At 45.5% G+C, this 20026-nt stretch overlaps 1 protein-coding gene across 1 annotated transcript in view; it reads left to right on the forward strand.

Annotated features, from left to right (window-relative positions):
- Positions 1-20026, forward strand: part of LOC115173752 (delta-type opioid receptor) — a 44949-nt gene that overhangs the window by 12951 nt on the left and 11972 nt on the right. The window lies entirely within an intron of this gene.

The raw sequence follows: 20026 nt of genomic DNA on the forward strand, positions 1-20026 counted from the left end.
GCAGAATCAGGAGATAGGTTGGAGAAGGTTTGAGCAGAGGGAAGAGATGATAGGATGGACGAGGAGAGAGTAGCGGGAGAGAGAGAGCGAAGGTTGGGACGGCGCAATACCATCCGAGTAGGGGCAGAGTGAGAAGTGTTGGATGAGAGCGAGAGGGAAAAGGATACAAGGTAGTGGTCGGAGACTTGGAGGGGAGTTGCAATGAGATTAGTGGAAGAACAGCATCTAGTAAAGATGAGGTCAAGCGTATTGCCTGCCTTGTGAGTAGGGGGGAAGGTGAGAGGGTGAGGTCAAAAGAGGAGAGGAGTGGAAAGAAGGAGGCAGAGAGGAATGAGTCAAAGGTAGACGTGGGGAGGTTAAAGTCACCCAGAACTGTGAGAGGTGAGCCATCCTCAGGAAAGGAACTTATCAAGGCGTCAAGCTCATTGATGAACTCTCCAAGGGAACCTGGAGGGCGATAAATGATAAGGATGTTAAGCTTGAAAGGGCTGGTAACTGTGACAGCATGGAATTCAAATGAGGAGATAGACAGATGGGTCAGGGGAGAAAGAGAGAATGTCCACTTGGGAGAGATGAGGATTCCAGTGCCACCACCCCGCTGGCTCGATGCTCTAGGGGTATGCGAGAACACGTGGGCAGACGAGGAGAGAGCAGTAGGAGTAGCAGTTTTATCTGTGGTAATCCATGTTTCCGTCAGCGCCAGGAAGTCTAGGGACTGGAGGGTAGCATAGGCTGAGATGAATTCAGCCTTGTTGTCCAGAGGCTGCCGGAGACCTGGAACTCCACGTGGGTCGTGCGCGCTGGGACCACCAGGTTAGAGTGGCAGCGGCCACGCGGTGTGAAGCGTTTGTATGGCCTGTGCAGAGGGGAGAGAACAGGGATAGACAGACACATAGTTGACAAGCTACAGAAGAGGCTACGCTAATGCAAAGGAGATTGGAATGACAAGTGGACTACACGTCTCGAATGTTCAGAAAGTTAAGCTTACGTTGCAAAGAATCTTATTGACTAAAATGACGAAAATGATACAGTACTGCTGGCTGGTGGAGTAGGCTAGCTAGCAGTGGCTGCGTTGTTGACTTTGTTTGAACGTGTAGCTGGCTAGGTAACCTCGATAGTTTCAGTACTACACCTTGTCATGATACAAAAGCAACTTTGTAGCTAGCTAACATAACACTAATCAAGACGTTCCTTTGTAATGTATTTAGTTTCTACAATGCTGCTCGTCGGTAATAGTTGGCTAGGTTTGGAAGAATGGCGTCGCGGGGGACGGAAATAGCTGGCTAGCTAACCTCGATAATTACTAAACTACACAATTATCAAGCTATGACAAAGACAACTATGTAGCTAGCTAGCTAACACTGCACTAGTCAAATCGTTCCGTTGTAATGTATTAGTATCTACAGCGCTGCTAGTCAGTAACGGTTGGCTAGCTATGTATAGTTCAATGGAGCTTGATGGTAAGAGCCAGTAGGCTACCATCAGTATGAACCTTTCTCTCTGGTTGTCAGGAAAAATATACATCTAATGGCCTCTTCTGCTGTCTACTGTCAGATAATGAAAGGGGTTTTCATGACAAAGGACATTAGTTGGTGTCACAGGCGTCGAAAGGGACAGACCAAAACGCAGCGGGTATAGTGGTCATCTTCTTTTATTACTTAATAAAGTGAACACTTAAACGATAAATAATAAACCGACAATCAACAGTTCTGCAAGGTAATACAGACTATGCAGAAAGCAACCACCCACAAAAACACAGGAAAAAACAGGCTGCCTAAGTATGGCTTCCAATCAGAGACAAGGAAAGACACCTGCCTCTGATTGGAAGCCATACCTGGCCACACATAGAAAAAGAAACATAGAAATAGAAAACTAGAACCAAAAAAACCCAAAACACACAAAACAAACACACCCTGCCATACCCTGACCATACTACAATTACAAATTACCCCTTTACTGGTCAGGACGTGACAGTTGGTTTCTCCCAGAGCCATATATTAAGAGAGTTCGGCCAGGTTTTAGAACGGACGCCATGTTTATAATGCATGCCCAATACATTGCGTCTTTATTCTCAAAGTGTTGGCAATGTAACAATATGAGAGCGCCTCCAACAGTTCCCTATGAAATGACCTGCTGTAAACAAGCAAAACAGAGCATGCCATCGAGCCACAACCACTTTAATGCCTTCCGTCTTCTGCATTCAGCATTCTTCTTCTTCTTCGCACATGGCCTGATGTTACTATGACAACCACCCCAGAATGTAAGGAGACAGAAAAAAAAGAGAGAGAAAGAGTGAAGGGAGAGAGAACGAGGAAAATAGCAAAAAAACAGAGACAGACAGACAGAGAGATAAAAAGTGAGAGAAAGAGAAAGAGAGAGAGAGAGAAACAGACAAATTTAGTATTTTATTAGGATCCCCATCAGCTGTTACTGAAGCAGCAGCTACTCTTCCTGGGGTCCACACAAAAACATAAAGCATGACATAATACATAACATCATTAGACAAGAACAGATCAAGGACTGAACTACACACATTTAAAATGGATAGGAAGAGTGTGGAGAAAGCGGTGACGTTGAGTTAGGTTCGATGCATTCTAATTGTCTGGAGCACAGGAAATAAAACATTGACTAGTGGAGTAAAACGAGTGTCTTAGACACCACAGTGAGTTGCTATTGTTCATTCACTGTGAATCGTGATTGGCATTGAATATCCGTTTTTAAAAGCACAGCATAGTGAGCAATTCAGCTATTTATGAGTGCACAGTATATCCCCTCCCTCCGTTCTAGAGAGCTGTTGACTGTATCCATCTGGCTTTCCAGGCAGGCTAAATCACATACTCAAAGTATTTGAAAGAAAACTAATACTATCTGAACACAGGTGTAGCCTGCTCCAGATTGAGAGCTACCTGGTGTGGATGTGAAGGTTATTTTCTAGTATCCACGCTAGCATCACTTATAATGCATGCCCAATACATTGCTTCATTCTGAGTGGTATTCTAGTGTGGATATTGGAACAGAGCTGAAGAAGAGTCCTCTGTGATTACTGACTAAGGGGACTGAGGGGAGAGCTGAAAGCTGGAGCTGACAACACCACTGCAGTGGATCATCCATCTAACACAGCCCAGGTCAGCAGCACTCCTCTTTATTTGACAGTCAGCCATCCAAGTCACTCACACACACACACACACACACACACACACACACACACACACACACACAGAAGTAGTATGAGTGTAGAGATGATTGTACCCAATGTACTATGCTATGACTTACGTCTTACAGTTTTTAACAATCACTAACATCCTTTTGTCCAATCTGTAGTAACATTTTCAAAATGCTAAACACAATTAGCCGTCTGTTGTGGACCATACCATTACAGTTTTTTCCAACTGCTTACACACAAAATCTTTTCATGTCACACGATTTTTGAAACCTCTCACTCAAAGTGCAAACTACACACCAAATATCCAAAACCATAAGCTATTTCTCAGCCTTTGACTCAGTTGTCAATTGCATAAAACACTTTTTTCAAAACACTACACACAATTCTCTACCTAAAACACAAAAATCTAACAGGAAGTGACTTGCTTTCCTTTTCCAAACACAACCAATCAAAATGCTACACTTATTCACCAGGTCACACACACAATAGGACAGAGGGCAATTACCAATGTTCCTGGACAGCGTGGGGGTAATATAACTATGTGTGCTGCCATCACTCAAAACGGGGTCCTCCATCACAATGCCACACTGGGTCCGTACAACACCAGCCATGTGCTTACTTTTCTGGATGCAATTTACACATAAAATGCTTACATTTTCTTTACATACAAGCTTACCCTATACCTAAATTATGGATCTTTATTTTCTTATTTACAAATGCTTGCACACAGCATGCTAGAAATGAAGACCTAATGTTCAAAACCTTAAATATAGTATAAAGTAGAGGTCGACCGATTAATCGAAATGGCCGATTAATTAGGGCCGATTTCAAGTTTTCATAACAATCGGTAATCGGCATTTTTGGACACCGATTATGGCCGATTACATTGCACTCCATGAGGAGACTGCGTGGCAGGCTGACTACCTGTTATGCGAGTGCAGCAAGGAGCCAAGGTAAGTTGCTAGCTAGCATTAAACTTATCTTATAAAAACAATCAATCTTAACATAATCACTAGTTAACTACACATGGTTCATGATATTACTAGTTTATCTAGCTTGTCCTGCGTTGCATATAATCGATGCGGTGCCTGTTAATTTATCATCGAATCACAGCTTACTTCGCCAAACGGGTGATGATTTAATAAGCGCATTCGCGAAAAAAGCACTGTCCTTGCACCAAAGTGTACCTAACCATAAACATCAATGCCTTTCTTAAAATCAATACACAAGTATATATTTTTAAACCTGCATATTTAGTTAATATTGCCTGCTAACATGAATTTCTTTTAACTAGGGAAATTGTGTCAGTTCTCTTGCGTTCTGTGCAAGCAGAGTCAGGGTATATGCAGCAGTTTGGGCTGCCTGGCTCGTTGCGAACTGTGTGAAGACCATTTCTTCCTAACAAAGACCGTAATTAATTTGCCAGAATTGTACATAATTATGACATAACATTGACGGTTGTGCAATGTAACAGCAATATTTAGACTTAGGGATGCCACCCATTAGATAAAATACGGAACGGTTCTGTATTTCACTGAAAGAATAAACATTTTGTTTTCGAAAAGATAGTTTCCAGATTTGACCATATTAATGACCTAAGGCTCGTATTTCTGTGTGTTATTATATTATAATTAAGTCTATGATTTGATATTTGATAGAGCAATGTGACTGAGCAGTGGTAGGCAGTAGCAGGCTCAACAAGCATTCATTCAAAACAGAACTTTCCTGCATTTGCCAGCAGCTCTTTGCTGTGCTTCAAGCATTGCGCTGTTTATGACTTCAAGCCTGTCAACTGCCAACATTAGGCTGGCAATACTATAAGTGCCTATAAGAACATCCAATAGTCAAAGGTATATGAAATACAAATGGTATAGAGAGAAATAATCATATAATAACTACAACCTAAAACGTCTTACCTGGGAATATTGAAGACTCATGTTAAAAGGAACCACCAGCTTTCATATGTTCTCATGTTCTGAGCAAGGAACTTAAACGTTAGCTTTTTTACATGACAAATATTGCACTTTTACTTTCTTCTCCAACACTTTGTTTTTGCATTATTTAAACCAAATTGAACATGTTTCATTATTTATTTGAGACTAAATTGATTTTATTGAGGTATAATATTAAGTTAAAATAAAAGTGTTCATTCAGTATTATTGTAATTGTCATTATTACAGGAGTAGTTGGACCAGGGAGAGGAGTAGTTGGACCAGGGAGAGGAGTAGCTGGACCAGGGAGTGGAGTAGTTGCACCAGGGAGAGGAGTAGCTGGACCAGGCAGAGGAGTAGCTGGACCAGGGAGAAGAGTAGCTGAACCAGGCATAGGAATAGTTGGACCAGGCAGAGGAGTAGCTGAACCAGGCAGAGAAGTATCTGAACCAGGCAGAGGAATAGTTGGACCAGGCAGAGGAATAGTTGGACCAGGCAGAGGAGTAGCTGGACCAGGCAGAGGAGTAGCTGGACCAGGCAGAGGAATAGTTGGACCAGGCAGAGGAGTAGCTGGACCAGGCAGAGGAGTAGCTGGACCAGGGAGAGGATTAGCTGGACCAGGCAGAGGAGTAGTTGGACCAGGCAGAGGAGTAGTTGGACCAGGGAGAGGATTAGCTGGACCAGACAGAGGAGTAGTTGGACCAGGACAATGGAAAGGAGAGGTAGGGGGAGAGGAGTAAGAATGTGTGGTGATGTTCAAAGGAGAGTAAGAGCTGTTGTCACTGATGAAATAAGAGCCACCACCACGGACCATGTGATAAACCATGGTCTATCGCTGAGAGATGCTAGTGAAAGAGTCCAGCCTAATCTCAGACGGTCAACCGTGGCTTTCATTATACAGAATTTTCAACAAACCAACAGGTATGTAATACATTTCACAAGGGCTTCTTCTATCATTACTGTTGCTATGTCCCACAGTAACTGTAGGCCACCAGACCCAATGCAAATACATATGTTGTTTGTTGTTCCTCTAAAGGACGCAATGTCTTCCTCCGGAGGAAAGCTCCTCAGTGAAGACCAAGAGCATGCCATTGTAGGATTGGTCATTGCTGACAATGCAGTAAAACTGAGAGAAATTCAGACCAGAATTGTGAAGGACAACCTGGTATTCAACAATGTGGAAGCATCAGCCTGACTACCATTGCTTGGACTCTGACCAAACACAGAGTTGGAATGAAACAGTTGTACACAGTTCCTTTTGAAAGGAACAGTGAGCGGGTCAAGGAACTCCGGCACCAATACGTCCAGGTATGATGTCTATCCAATATGTCTTGTTCTATAGTGAGTTTTACACTATGCTACTCTACATGTAAACATGGGTTACAGTACATACAGTAGGACATACTGAAAAGCATTTACACATACTGTGTTTGATTTCTTTCAGAGAGTCAAGGAGTTGGAGGCTAATCAAAACCCACATAAAATCATTTATGTAGACAAGGCAGTTTTAATTAAAAACGTCTTAGGGCTAGGCCCCTTTTTTCTCAATTTCCGCCTGAATGATGTGCCCAAAGTAAACTGCTTGTTGCTCAGGCCCTGAAGCCAGGATATGCATATAATTGGTCCCATTGGAAATAAAACACTTTGAAGTTGGTAGAAATGTTAAAATAATGTAGGAGAATATAACACAATAGATATGGTAGGAGAAAATCTCAACGAAAACCAACCAGAATGTTTATTTTTTACAGCCGATTATCTTACAATGGAAAGTATTTGGGCATACTGAATTCTAGCTCCCAGCATGCAATTCCTATAGCTTCCACAGGGTGTCAGCAGTCTATGCTCAAGGTTTCAGGCTTGTAACTTCAAAAACGAATAAGAAATATCAGTTTTAGTACAGGGACACAGTCTTGGAAATGTGTGTATATGCACGAGCGATGAAGACAGAACGCACCTGCTAAAATCGGTTTTCTATTGAACATACTTTCCATAAGAAGTATTATAGTTTGATTACATTATAGAGTATCTGAGGAGTAAATTGAAACGTATTTTGACTTGTTGAAACAAAGTTTAGGGATAGATTTTTGGATTCCTTTCTCTGCCTGTTGAACGAGTGGATTACTCAAATCGATGGCGCCAACTAAACAGACTTCTTGGGATATAAAGAAGGATTTTATCTAACAAAATGACACTACATGTTATAGCTGGGATCCTTTGGATGACAAATCAGAGGAAGATTTTCAAAAAGTAAGTGAATATTTAATCGCAATTTGTGAATTTATAAAAACTGTGCCGGTGGAAAAATATTTTGATGTGGGGCGCCATCCTCAAACAATCTCATGGCATGCTTTCGCTGTAATGGCTACTGTATATCGGACAGTGCAGTTAGATTAACAAGAACTTAAGCTTTCAACCAATATAAGACACTTGTATGTACCTAAATGTTTAATATCCATAATTTTTATGATTATTTATTTGAATTCCGCGCCCTCCAGTTTCACCGGAAGTTGTCCCACTAGAGGGACGTCTAGCACTAACCATGGCAAGAACACCCGTCAGGGGGAAGAAACATAATCAGGAAAAGGATCACCGTTGATATACCAGGTCAGAGAGGAGCAAATATCACAATGTGTGCTGCAATCTCGAGTGCTGGTTTGTTCCTGCAGAAATGTCAGATTGATCCCTACAACAAGCTTTTGTTTTTAGATAACCTCCACCAACAACTGGTGCCAGAAGCAGAAAGGGTAAAGGTGGGGGGGAACATGAGGACATTTGTGAATGCATGGGACAATGTAGCATTCCACCATTCACATGCAATCACAAACTGGTTTGCAGCCCATCCAAGAATGGTTTCCCTTTTCCTCCCCCCCTACGCACCTTTCCTCAACCCCATTGAGGAATGCTTTTCTGCCTGGAGACGGAAAGTGTATGATCATCGGCCACATGACCAAATGTCCCTCCTGGATGCAATGGATGCCGGCTGCTGACACATCTCAGCTGAAGACTGCCAGGGGTGGATAAGACATGCCAAGCATTTCTATCCAAGGTGCATAGCGAGAGACGACATAAGATGTGATGTGGACGAGAACGTGGCCAAATGCAGAAGATTGTATAGATTAGACCAGGACTGTGCATTTTTGTGTTTTTTCCCTTCTGTGCTTTTTTTTACTGTAATTTTGTTTTATTTTAACACATTTGGAACCAAGGCCATGTATGTTGGATTTGTTGTTGATCAAGGCAGCAATTTCATGTTGCTAATAAAGCTTTTACTGCAGAAATTCTGTCACTTACTATTTTTTTCTACTGTACATTCTATGAAGTAAAGATGACTCATTCACTTTTAGATAGTATTGTCGTGTCTTTGGCTATGCCGGATTAAGTGATATGACATGCTAATCTATAAAATGATTTCTCTGTAATTAATATTACCTGATTAAGCTAATCATGTAAATGTAATTAACTAGAAAGTCGGGGCACCACGGAAGAACATTTATAGAGCTGTTATCTTCCGAATTAACTCTTAAAATACTTAGTAATATTTTACATCGATAGCAGTCAATATTAACCCTTATCTTATTTTCAGTCTCATAATGAAAGTTGTAAATTCTTGGTTATCTTCACGAACCCTGGCTAACAAGTTGAATCAGCAATACCAAATTGGGTTTAATTATTTATTTACTAAATACCTAAACTTATCACACAGAATTACAAATACACCGAATACAAATGATGTCATACATGACGGCTGGTTACACAAAGGAAAGGGGGTTGGGCTTGAATGAAAGAGCGGGAAGATTTAGGAACCACAAACAGCAGCTATGCTATCGTAAATACATTATCTTATGCATTCTAAATTACCGCCCATTTGGAAAAGGAAAATGCAATAAATATTTACTCTGAGCTGCGCTTCGGTAGATTGGTCGTAGATGCTGGCCGGGTTGGCCAACAGATCTTCCTGTACTCGGAACAATGTCTCTGGTGGTAAATTGGATACGTGGTGGTATCTTCGTCCATCTGTTAGACTGGATCCGTTGTCCGTCCTTTCCTAGACCACGTCGACAGCGGCCGCTGCTAACTCAACGGCTAGGAAGTATCACTTCTGTAGTGAATAAGCTCAAAGTTCATACCAGTTCATACCATAGCTCACGCCAAGGTTGGCTTAGTTCTGTTCTTGACATGTGTGTCCTTCTAACGTAGAGGCTGCAGACCTCACGTACTGGAACAACCTGGTTATCTTTTCGTCAAAGGCTTATATAGTGGAGAGGGGGGAAGGATGTGTTTCATCGTTTATAACCCCTCCTCTTCACAGGGGTGGGCCACTGATCAAGCAGGGCACTTTCCTTATGAAAACCCAAATCTCTCATTTGGAAGCTAAAATTACATTTAATCTCCTAACAAACAATTTCAATATCAAACATTTCAATTGCATAACAATTCCATGTGACTCTGATAACTAGAGGGTGTATACTTTCCCAGGTACAGTTTATGTTGTCCTGTCATCAGTCATAATGTCACAGATAACAATGAACTGACATACATACTCATTACGTTATCAAGCATATTTCCAACTGGTTTTATTACCAAAATATGGTTCCTTTCCCCATTTGTTTGATGTTCCCAGACTCTCTATATTTAACAGGACAGCAGTCCTTCAGTAGGGTCAGTAAGAGAGGGGAAGGGCGAAAGGTATTTATGGGGGGGGTCATAAACCTTACCCACAGGCCAACGTCATGACAGTATGTTGCCAAAAATGCACACATTCAACACTCAACCAAAAAATGTGGAGTGGTTTACAGTAAAAAGAAACTGAATTGTGAAAAACTATGGATTGAATTTTGTCTGTTGTATGCAGGTAGAACTGAAACATGAAAAGTAATGCAGTTTTTGTAATGCATCAACTGTTAGTATTTTGAAAGCCATTGTGCTGTGATTGACTATATGTTCCTCTTGGATAGAAAACATGTGCTAGTGTTTTGACAGAAGGATTAGATATTAAGTCAGGTTTGGCGTGTTTTGATAGAATGTATGTAGAGAATGTTTTTTGCATTTTGAAATGTAGACTTGGTATTTAATGAACAAAATGTGATTTTGAGCAGAAATGAACTATTTGGCTAATTGTGTGATGTAGGTGTGTTGCTGTGTTAAGAGTTTAGAAAAAGTATCTTAAGTATAGGTACGTGCTTGTTAGCAATTGTTAATAATTGTAGTGGCTAATGTTACGAATGTGTGGGGGTGCAGTTGATAAAATGTCTTGCTTGAGTCGTGTAGCTGGGGTACTACAGTAGGTGGTGTGCTTGGTTTATCCACACGTAGGGCATTAGTAGAGCTGTCTCAGAGGGAAAGCTCTCTCCAAAACTAGGGAGAATTATCCCATAAACTTGAGTAAGATTACCTTCAAACTCCATAAACTGACATCGTATAACTCTGATTAGGTCGAAATCCTTTCTTTGGAGAAGTGTTTACTCAAACACACAAAGATGATCAATTCCAGCCTGAAATATTGTACCCAGTGGAGTGGAAGCTTTATTGGGGTGTTTTTTAGGATGGGTGTGAGTCAACACCAGCTCCCGTGTCTTACTGCATGTCTCCTCTCTTACACGGTAGTGTGCGTGTGTTCTACTTCTGTCCCGACAGCTTGAAGAACACAGCGAGAGCTCTGGGATGAGTAGTGTGTGTTTGGTCAGGGAGGCGGTGGGAAGCGATGAGGGGTAGAGGGCACTGCCGCAGAGTATGGAGAAAACAGTGGGGGAGAAATGATGACAGATCAGACTTCCTGCTGCAAATACAAATTGTTACACCTTTCCAATATTCAAGTCATTTGAAACATATTCAAGCTATAAGGCCTTATGAACATAGAAAGTTGGTTGCAGTTTATGTGCCTCAACTGTTCAATTTTGTAAATGCTGTCACGCTCTGACCTAGGAGAGCTGTGTTTTCTCTGTTTAGTTAGGTCAGGGTGTGATAGGTGGGTGGGCATTCTATGTTTTTGTTTTCTATGTTTTGGTCAGGTATGGTTTCCAATCAGAGGCAGCTGTCTATCGTTGTCTCTGATTGGAAGCCATACTTAGGCAGCCTGTTTTCCTGTGTTGGTGTGGGTAATTGTTTTCCGTTTTGTTAGTATACCTGACGGAACTGGTGGCTGTCGTTTTGTTGTTTTGTTTAAGTGTTTTCATTAAAGTAAAGTATGAGCACTCTACACGCTGCGCCTTGGTCCCCTTTATACGACCCTCGTTACAGAACTACCCACCATGATTGGATCAAGCGGCATGCCCAGGCCGAAATGGACACCTGGTCACATAAGGAGTGGACGGAAAGGAGAAAATGGACTTGGGGCCAGGTAATAGAGAGATATCGGAGCCTACCGGGGAAGAATGAGAGGCAGCCCCAAACAATTTTTTGGGGGGGCACACGGGTAGTTTGTCTGGGCCAGGGGTGAGACCTGAGCCAACTCCCCATGCTTATTGTGGTGAGCATGTGCCTGCCTCTCGCACTCTCTCTCCAGTGCGCCTCCATAGCCCAGTGCGTCCTGTGCCTGCTCCTCGCGCTCTCCCTCCAGTGCGCCTCCATAGTCCAGTAAGTCCTGTGCCTGCTCCTCGCACTCTCCCTCCAGTTCGCCTCCATAGCCCAGTACGGCCGGTGCCTGCTTTGAGCACTCGGACCTCAGTGCGTCTCCGCAGTCCGGTGAGACCTGTTCCAGCTCCACGAATAAAGCCTCCAGTGATAATCGATGGTCCGAAGCCTGTAGAGATGATCCATGGCACGAAGCCTCTAGTGATGATCCATGGCCCGGAGCCTGTAGGGATGTTCCATGGTACGAAGCCTCCAGAGGTAATCCATGGACCGGAGCCTGTAGAGATAATCCTTGGCAAAAAGCCTGTAGGGATAAACCATGGCCCAAAGCCTGTAGGAATAATCCATGGCACCTGTAGAGATAATCCAGGGTACAAAGCCTCCAGTGATGATCCATGGCATGGAACCTGTAGAGATGATCCATGGCATGGAGCCAGCAGCAACGGTCACTAGTCCGGAACCTATAATGACGCTTCCCAGTCCGGAGCCTCCAGCGACGCTCCTCAGTCCGGAGCCCCCAGCGACACTCCTCAGTCCGAAGCCCCCGGCGACGCTCCTCAGTCCGGAGCCCCCAGCGACGCTCCTCAGTCCGGAGCCCCCAGCGACGCTCCTCAATCCGGAGCATCCAGCGACGCTCCTCAGTCCGGAGCCCCCAGCGACGCTCCTCAGTCCGGAGCATCCAGCGACGCTCCTCAGTCCGGAGCCTCCAGCGACGCTCCCCAGTCCAGAGCCTCCAGCGACGTTAGTATACCTGACGGAACTGTTGGCTGTCGTTTTGTTGTTTTGTTTAAGTGTTTTCATTAAAGTAAAGTATGAGCACTCTACATGCTGCGCCTTGGTCCCCTTTATACGACCCTCGTTACAAATACGTCTTTACTGGTAACCAGAATGTGTTATATGGCTACAATTTGATTGTTTGAAGTGTGCTTTTATGATTGCTTACTAAAAAGCTATTGTTTACCTTCTATATTTCTAAATACATAATGTCTATTTGTTTGGCTACCACTCAGATCATGTTTTGGCCCTCCAATCCCCTGGTCTAAATGCAAATGTCTCCAATTCGTAGTAAACTGGCTGATTGAAACACCCTCACAACAGAGAATGTCTACAAGCAGTGTGACTAACTAGGGTTCGAGTCTGCGTCTCCAATGAACCACACGACTCTGTTAGCCTTCTGAGCTAAACCCTCGGTAATAAGTCATGAAGCAAACACAACTCTTCCTCAACTCATCTGAGGCAAGGTTAGTTATCAAGCAAGAATGGTTCACTATACCACTTCCGTTACAGTAGCAAGATATATTTTCATGTTGTGCTGCCTTTTAAACTGTCTGAAAGTTACAGACTGTGGACTGGAGCCCAGCGAACATGGTCAATATTGGGACGGGTGATTAGCTAGTGGTGACAGACTGTGATCAATGACTCTGGGTGTACGTGCCTAACATACAAACGATGCCTGTGGTCAGATGAAGCTCTGATCAATAAAACAGTAATCAATTTTCACCAGCGTCAAGAGAAGGAAGCGTTCCATCTCCATCCCGTTTCTCCTGGAACCAAGGCCACTGACTGACATTTTTAAAATCACCCTCTGTTCCCTGCAGCAGTGAATCTAACACACGCATGCACGCACACACACACACACACACACACACACACTACCACACACACACACAGCCCTCTGTAGCCTTCAGCAGTGATTCTAAGGATCTGCCTCCTCCATATGTTGGTTACTCTCTAGTTTTTTGGGGTTATTAATGATATTATAAAAAATGTCACATTACTTTTCACAATGCAAATTGTTTATAATAATAATAATAATAATAATAGGCCTTTTGTCAGGAATCCCGCTTCCTGAGTCTGTTTTCTGCCTGAGCTGACTGTTTTTTGTTTTGGAGTCTGTTTCCTGAGGTTCCTGAACGCACCCTGTCTGGTTGCCAGGCGACGAAGCTAGGCGGGAGAACTCTTGATTACCCGCACCTGCATCTCATCAGCCATCTGCACACCTGGTCCTGATCATCACCTCTTCTCTTCATAAGCCCTGACCTGACATCCATTCCCTGCCGGATCGTTAGCAATGGACAGTATGTTGTGTCAGTGTATCAGCCTCATGTTACCAGAGTTAGTTTTGTTGTTCTGTACTTTTTGCTGGTTACTCACCCCCATTTACTCTGTCTACAGTCATCCTCCCAGAACATTCAACTCCCTTGCATGGCCGTTGGTGGTTTCAGTGACATCATTGGATCTGCCTATTCACTCTCATCAACTCACCTCCGCTGCTGCTCCGTCTCCTGGATTATTCTATTTTCACCTCGAGACTGTAAATAAACACTCACCTTCATTTTACTCACCTTGTCCTGGTCTGCTTCTGGGTTCAGCTTTAGAGAATCGTGACAGAACGATCCGGCCAGAAATGAACCCAGCGGACCTGGACTCCGTTCGCCATGCCATTCCCCATCAGGAGAAGATGTTGGGACAACACAGCATGGCGCTACAGGAGATCGCGCTTTCGGTTCAGAACTTTTCTGCTAGTCTGACGAGTATCCAGGCTCAGCTCAGTTTGCCAGGAGATAATCAACCACCTACTTCACCCCTCTCACCTGTCGCTTCTGGAGATGTTCCCTTCCGTGAGCCCAAGGTTGCGACGCCAGATAAGTACGAAGGGGATTTGGGAAGATGCCCTTCGTTTCTTATGCAGTGTGGGCTAGTGTTTGATCTGCAGCCCCACTCTTACGCCACAGACAAGGCTAGGATAGCTTTTGTTATTGCACTGCTGCGTGGAAGAGCTCTGGAGTGGTCTTCAGCCATATGGGAACGACAGGACACCTGCATAGTGTCATACCAGGAATACACGGCAGAGCTGAGGAAGCTTTTTGACCCTCCTGTCCGAGGTAAGAACGCAGCTAAGCGTTTGTTCTCTCTTCGCCAAGGAGCTCGCAGTGTGGCAGAATTTGTTATTGAATTCAGGACATTGGCTGTGGAGAGTGGGTGGAATGAGGAATCACTGCAAGCGTTTTTTTACCAGGTGTTGTCGGAGCAACTCAAGGACTAGTTGATCTCCTATCCTGAGCCTAGTGACCGGGACAGTCTAGTAGCATTAGCGATTCGGGTGGATAAAAGAATCCGAGAGAGGAGGGAGAAGCAATGGGGCACGTCCCATCAATCAGCTACTCGGTTACCATTCGGTCAGGAAGTGGACCGGAACGAGTCGATCATTATTCATCTCACGGGATGAGTGGAGGGGTCCTGCTTCCAGATCCTGAACCCATGCAAGTGGGGCGGCACGGGTTAACCAAGGAGGAGCGCCAACGTAGACGTGAGACCAACAGCTGCCTCTACTGTGGTAGCTCGGGACATTACATCTCCGCTTGTTCCCAGCGCCCGTTAAACTGCTCGGCTCGCTAAGTTTGGGAGGTCTTTTAGCAAGTCAGTTTCAACCTCTCAATAGTTCTGTTAGACCCCTTTTTCCTGCTACACTCATGAACAAGACTCAGAGTTTAGCGATTAATGCATTTATCGACTCAGGTGCAGATGGCAGCTTTATAGATGCGGACTTGGTGGGACAGCTGGGGCTTTCCAAGGAGAAGTTACCGGAAGCCATTGAAGCAACCACTCTGGATGGCAGTAGTCTGGCACGTATCACTATGAGGACTGAACCGGTTAAGATGTTGTTGTCAGGGAATCATTCAAAGGTTATCTCCTTCTTCATTCTGATTTCTCCCCATGTTCCTCTGGTTCTTGGATACCCCTGGCTGAGAGAACACAATCCCACATTCAATTGGGTGACTGGCAAGGTAACTAGTTGGAGCACTGAATGTCATGCTAACTGCCTGACGACGGCCTATTCCCATTCTGTTCCCAGTCAGGTCAGATATTCTAACCCCCCAGATTTGTCCCTGGTTCCTGAAACATATCACGAACTCGGTGATGTGTTTAGTAAGCAGAAGGCTCTGTCACTTCCTCCCCACCGACCTTATGATTGTTCCATTAACCTGTTCCCTGGAGCTGCCTATCCCAAGGGACGGTTATACAGTATCTCTCGACCTGAACGGGTAGCTTTGGAGACCTACATAAAGGAGTCTCTAGCTGCTGGTCTCATTCGTCCCTCGTCATCACCCCTGGGGCAGGATTCTTTTTTGTGAGTAAGAAGGATGGCTCTCTTCGACCTTGTATTGATTATCGGGGGTTGAATGATATTACGGTCAAGAACCAGTATCCCCTACCATTGGTGAGCTCAGCTTTCGATTCCTTACAGGGTGCTACGGTGTTCACTAAGCTAGATCTACGCAATGCGTCACATCTGATCCGGATCAGAGAGGGGGACGAGTGGTTGACTGGTTTCAATACACCGATGGGTCATTTCGAGTATCTGGTGATGCCGTTTGGATTGACCAATGCTCCAGCACTGTTCCAGAGCATGGTTAATGACGTCTTGAAAGATATGATCAGTTTGTTTGTGTTCGTTTACCTGGATGACATTTTGATCTTCTCTAAGGAGCCTTCCAACCACGTCCAGCATGTCAAGCAGGTTCTGCAGCGATTGTTGGAGAACCGCCTGTTTGTGAAGGCCGAAAAGTGTGAATTTCACGCCCACACTACATCCTTCCTCGGGTACATCATCTCCCGGGGAGAGATTAAGATGAATCAAGAGAAGGTTAGGGCAGTTCTGGATTGGGACCACCCCGATACGAGATTGCAGCTCCAGAGGTTTCTGGGGTTTGCGAATTTCTATCGTAGATTTATCCGTGACTACAGTCGTGTGGCCGCTCCATTAACTGCCCTGACTTCTAGCACCAGGACCTTCAGTTGGAATCCTGAGGCAGACCGAGCATTTCTGGAATTGAAGAGTCGATTCACCAACGCCCCGATTGTCTCTCAAGCTGATGCTGCTCGGCAGTTTGTCGTGGAAGTGGACGCGTCTGATGTGGGGGTTGGCGCCATCCGGTCCCAGCGAAGCTCCACTGACGGTAAACTCCATCCCTGCGCCTTCTACTCTCGTCGTCTTTCGTCTGCGGAGAGGAATTACGATGTGGGTAACCGGGAGCTTCTCGCGGTGAAACTGGCCTTGGATGAGTGGCATCACTGGTTGGAGGGAGCTGAGCAACCGTTTTATTGTCTGGACTGACCACAAGAATCTTGCTTTCGTGCAATCGGCTAGACGTCTCAACTCGCGTCAGGCCAGGTGGGCTTTGTTTTTTGGACGCTTGAATTTTTCCCTGACGTTCCGACCTGGGTCTAAGAACATCCTTGTCCTGGATGTTCTCCAAGACGGAGGAGAGTGGGGCCAAGACTGAGACGATTCTTCCCCAGAACTTCGTTGCGGGAACAGTCACATGGAGGATTGAGGAGGAGGTTCTGGCGGCCCTTCGGACGCAGCCCGGTCCGGGTAACGGTCCACCCGGTCGGTTGTTTGTGCCTGAGTCTGTCCGTTCTGCCGTCCTCCAATGGTCCCACGCCAGAAAGATGGCTTGTCACCCGGGGGTGGCTCGGACGATGGCGTTACTACGCAGACAATTTTGCTGGCCTGACATGGGAGAAGATACCCGGAGGTTTGTTGCTGCATGCCCAGTATGTGCACAGAATAAAAGTGCCAATCGGGCCAGCGCTGGACTTCTTCACCCCCTACCTATTCCCCGGCGACCATGGTCGCATCTGGCCCTGGACTTTGTCACTGGATTGCCCTCTTCTGATGGGAACACGGTCATTCTGACTATTGTGGACAGATTCAGCAAGTTCGCCCACTTTGTACCCATCTCCAAGCTTCCCTCTGCCTCTGAGACATCCGAGATCCTCGTTAGGGAGGTTTTCAGGGTCCACGGGTTGCCCAGTGACATAGTTTCCGACCGTGGTCCTCAGTTTACCTCTGCTGTCTGGAAATCCTTCTTTTTGGCCATTGGAGCTACTGTCAGTCTCACATCTGGATTTCACCCCCAATCTAATGGTCAGGTGGAGAGAGCCAACCAGAAGATGGAATCCACGCTGCGCTGCCTTGTCTCCTCCAACCCCGCCTCTTGGGCCTCTCAGTTGCCATGGGTCGAGTATGCCCACAATACTCTCCCTACATCTGCTACTGGGATGTCTCCCTTCCAGTGCCTGTACGGTTACCAACCTCCCTTGTTTCCTTCTCAGGAGAAGGATCTCTCGGTACCCTCGGTCCAGACCCACATTCGTTGTTGCCACCAGACCTGGCATCGGGACAGAAAGGCTCTCCTTAGAGTTTCTGACCGTTATCAGCTCCAGGCGAATCGTCGCCGGATTCAAGCCCCCCGCTTATGCCATCGGAGATAAGGTATGGTTGGCTACACGGGGTCTTCCTCTGCGGACTGAGTCGAAGAAACTGTCACCGAAGTTCATTGGTCCGTTTGTGGTGGAGAGTGATCAATCCTGTTGTGGTTCGACTCAAGTTGCCTAAAACGCTCAGAGTCCACCCCACCTTTCATGTCTCCTGCCTCAAGCCTGTGCACCTCAGTCCTCTGCTACCTCCTCCTCCTCCTCGGATGATCGGAGGTGGTCCAGTCTACATGGTGCGCCGCATCATGGATTCCAGACGGCGGGGTCGGGGTTTCCAGTATCTCGTGGACTGGGAGGGGTATGGTCCTGAGGAGAGGAGTTGGATTCCTCGGCGTCAGATCCTTGATGCCCTCCTTCGTGACTTCTACCGCCTCCATCCTGGCGCTCCGGGTTGTCCGCCCGGTGGCGTTCGTCGGAGGGGGGGGTACTGTCAGGAATCCCGCTTCCTGAGTCTGTTTTCTGCCTGAGCTGACTATTTGTTTTTTGTTTTGGAGTCTGTTTCCTGAGGTTCCTGAAAGCACCCTGTCTGGTTGCCAGGCGACGAAGCTAGGCGGGAGAACTCTTGATTACCCGCACCTGCATCTCATCAGCCATCTGCACACCTGGTCCTGATCATCACCTCTTCTCTTCATAAGCCCTGACCTGACATCCATTCCCTGCTGGATCGTTAGCAGTGAACAGTATGTTGTGTCAGCGTATCAGCCTCGTGTTACCAGAGTTAGTTTTGTTGTTCTGTACTTTTTGCTGGTTACTCACCCCCGTTTACTCTGTCTACAGTCATCCTCCCGGAACATTCAACTCCCTTGCATGGCCGTTGGTGGTTTCAGTGACATCATTGGATCTGCCTATTCACTCTCATCAACTCACCTCCGCTGCTGCTCCGTCTCCTGGATTATTCTATTTTCACCTCGAGACTGTAAATAAATACTCACCTTCATTTTACTCACCTTGTCCTGGTCTGCTTCTGGGTTCAGCTTTAGAGAATCGTGACACCTTTAATCATTCAATGATAAAATGTAGTCTAAATTTGTCCGCCAAGATATTTTATGTAAAATAAATGTCATGACTCTGCAAATGGTGGTCCTCAAGATGTTTTGACGGTGATTTGGTGGTCCACAGAATGGAAATGGTTGTGAACCGCTGCTCTAGGGACACAGCAATGACAGCTACAGAGCTACAATCCCCAATTAGACAGGGGTCTATGATACTATCAGAGTTAATGTTTCTCGTTGTGAACAGCATGATTTAATACGATGTTGGAACAAATATCCCACTTTTTTTTTCAAGCTTCCAACAGGGAGGATGGACATACAAAACTACCCCTATAAACTTCTGACATTAGCTAACTACTACAGGTCCAGAACCAGTTAAAAGGATAGCATTAACAGAGTGGGCACTGTGGGCAAATTTCAAAGCTAATCTTCTCCCTCTTCTGTGGTTAATGCATGCACAGCTGTCATCAACATAGCACGTTGTGATGAATCCTGCCTTGATGCTGTAACCTGCTGAGAAAATGCTTCGGGTTGGCAGCTGCACCCCCGTAAAAATATCCAAGCCAGTTCCCTGAACTGACCGTACTGTACAGTGCTGTACAGAACACCGTATCCTTTTACCATCCTGCCAGTACTGGTGTGTTTCAGCTCCTGTGTGTGACACTGTGCATATGACATCATGGCTCTTCCCCCCACCACCCACGTCTTCTCTCCTTCTCTAGCCACTTCATCAACATCCACCCACAGAGCCCAGAGGCCACCCACTCGATGCGTCTCTCGTCGCATCTCCGTCTCTGTGTGTGCAAGAGTGTGTGTCTGTGTGTGTGCATCATGTGTAAGCCCTGGCTCCTGTAACATTGGCTCAAGGCTGATGGAAGTAGGCCATGGTTTGGACAGTTAACACCAGAAGGGACTTGGTGGTGAAGGAGATGTGTGTGTGGAGGGTGTAGTGTAGGAGTGTAGTCCCGATCACGCCAGCTTAGGGCTGGCGATGATGATTCTACATATGCAGAGAGAGAACCCATCCAAGGGGTATAACAACTGCCTCTGATTCACTATTGTTTTATAAATATGATAAATATGAG

The sequence above is a fragment of the Salmo trutta genome, chromosome 34, assembly GCF_901001165.1.
Source record: "Salmo trutta chromosome 34, fSalTru1.1, whole genome shotgun sequence".
Taxonomy (NCBI): Eukaryota; Metazoa; Chordata; class Actinopteri; order Salmoniformes; family Salmonidae; genus Salmo; species Salmo trutta.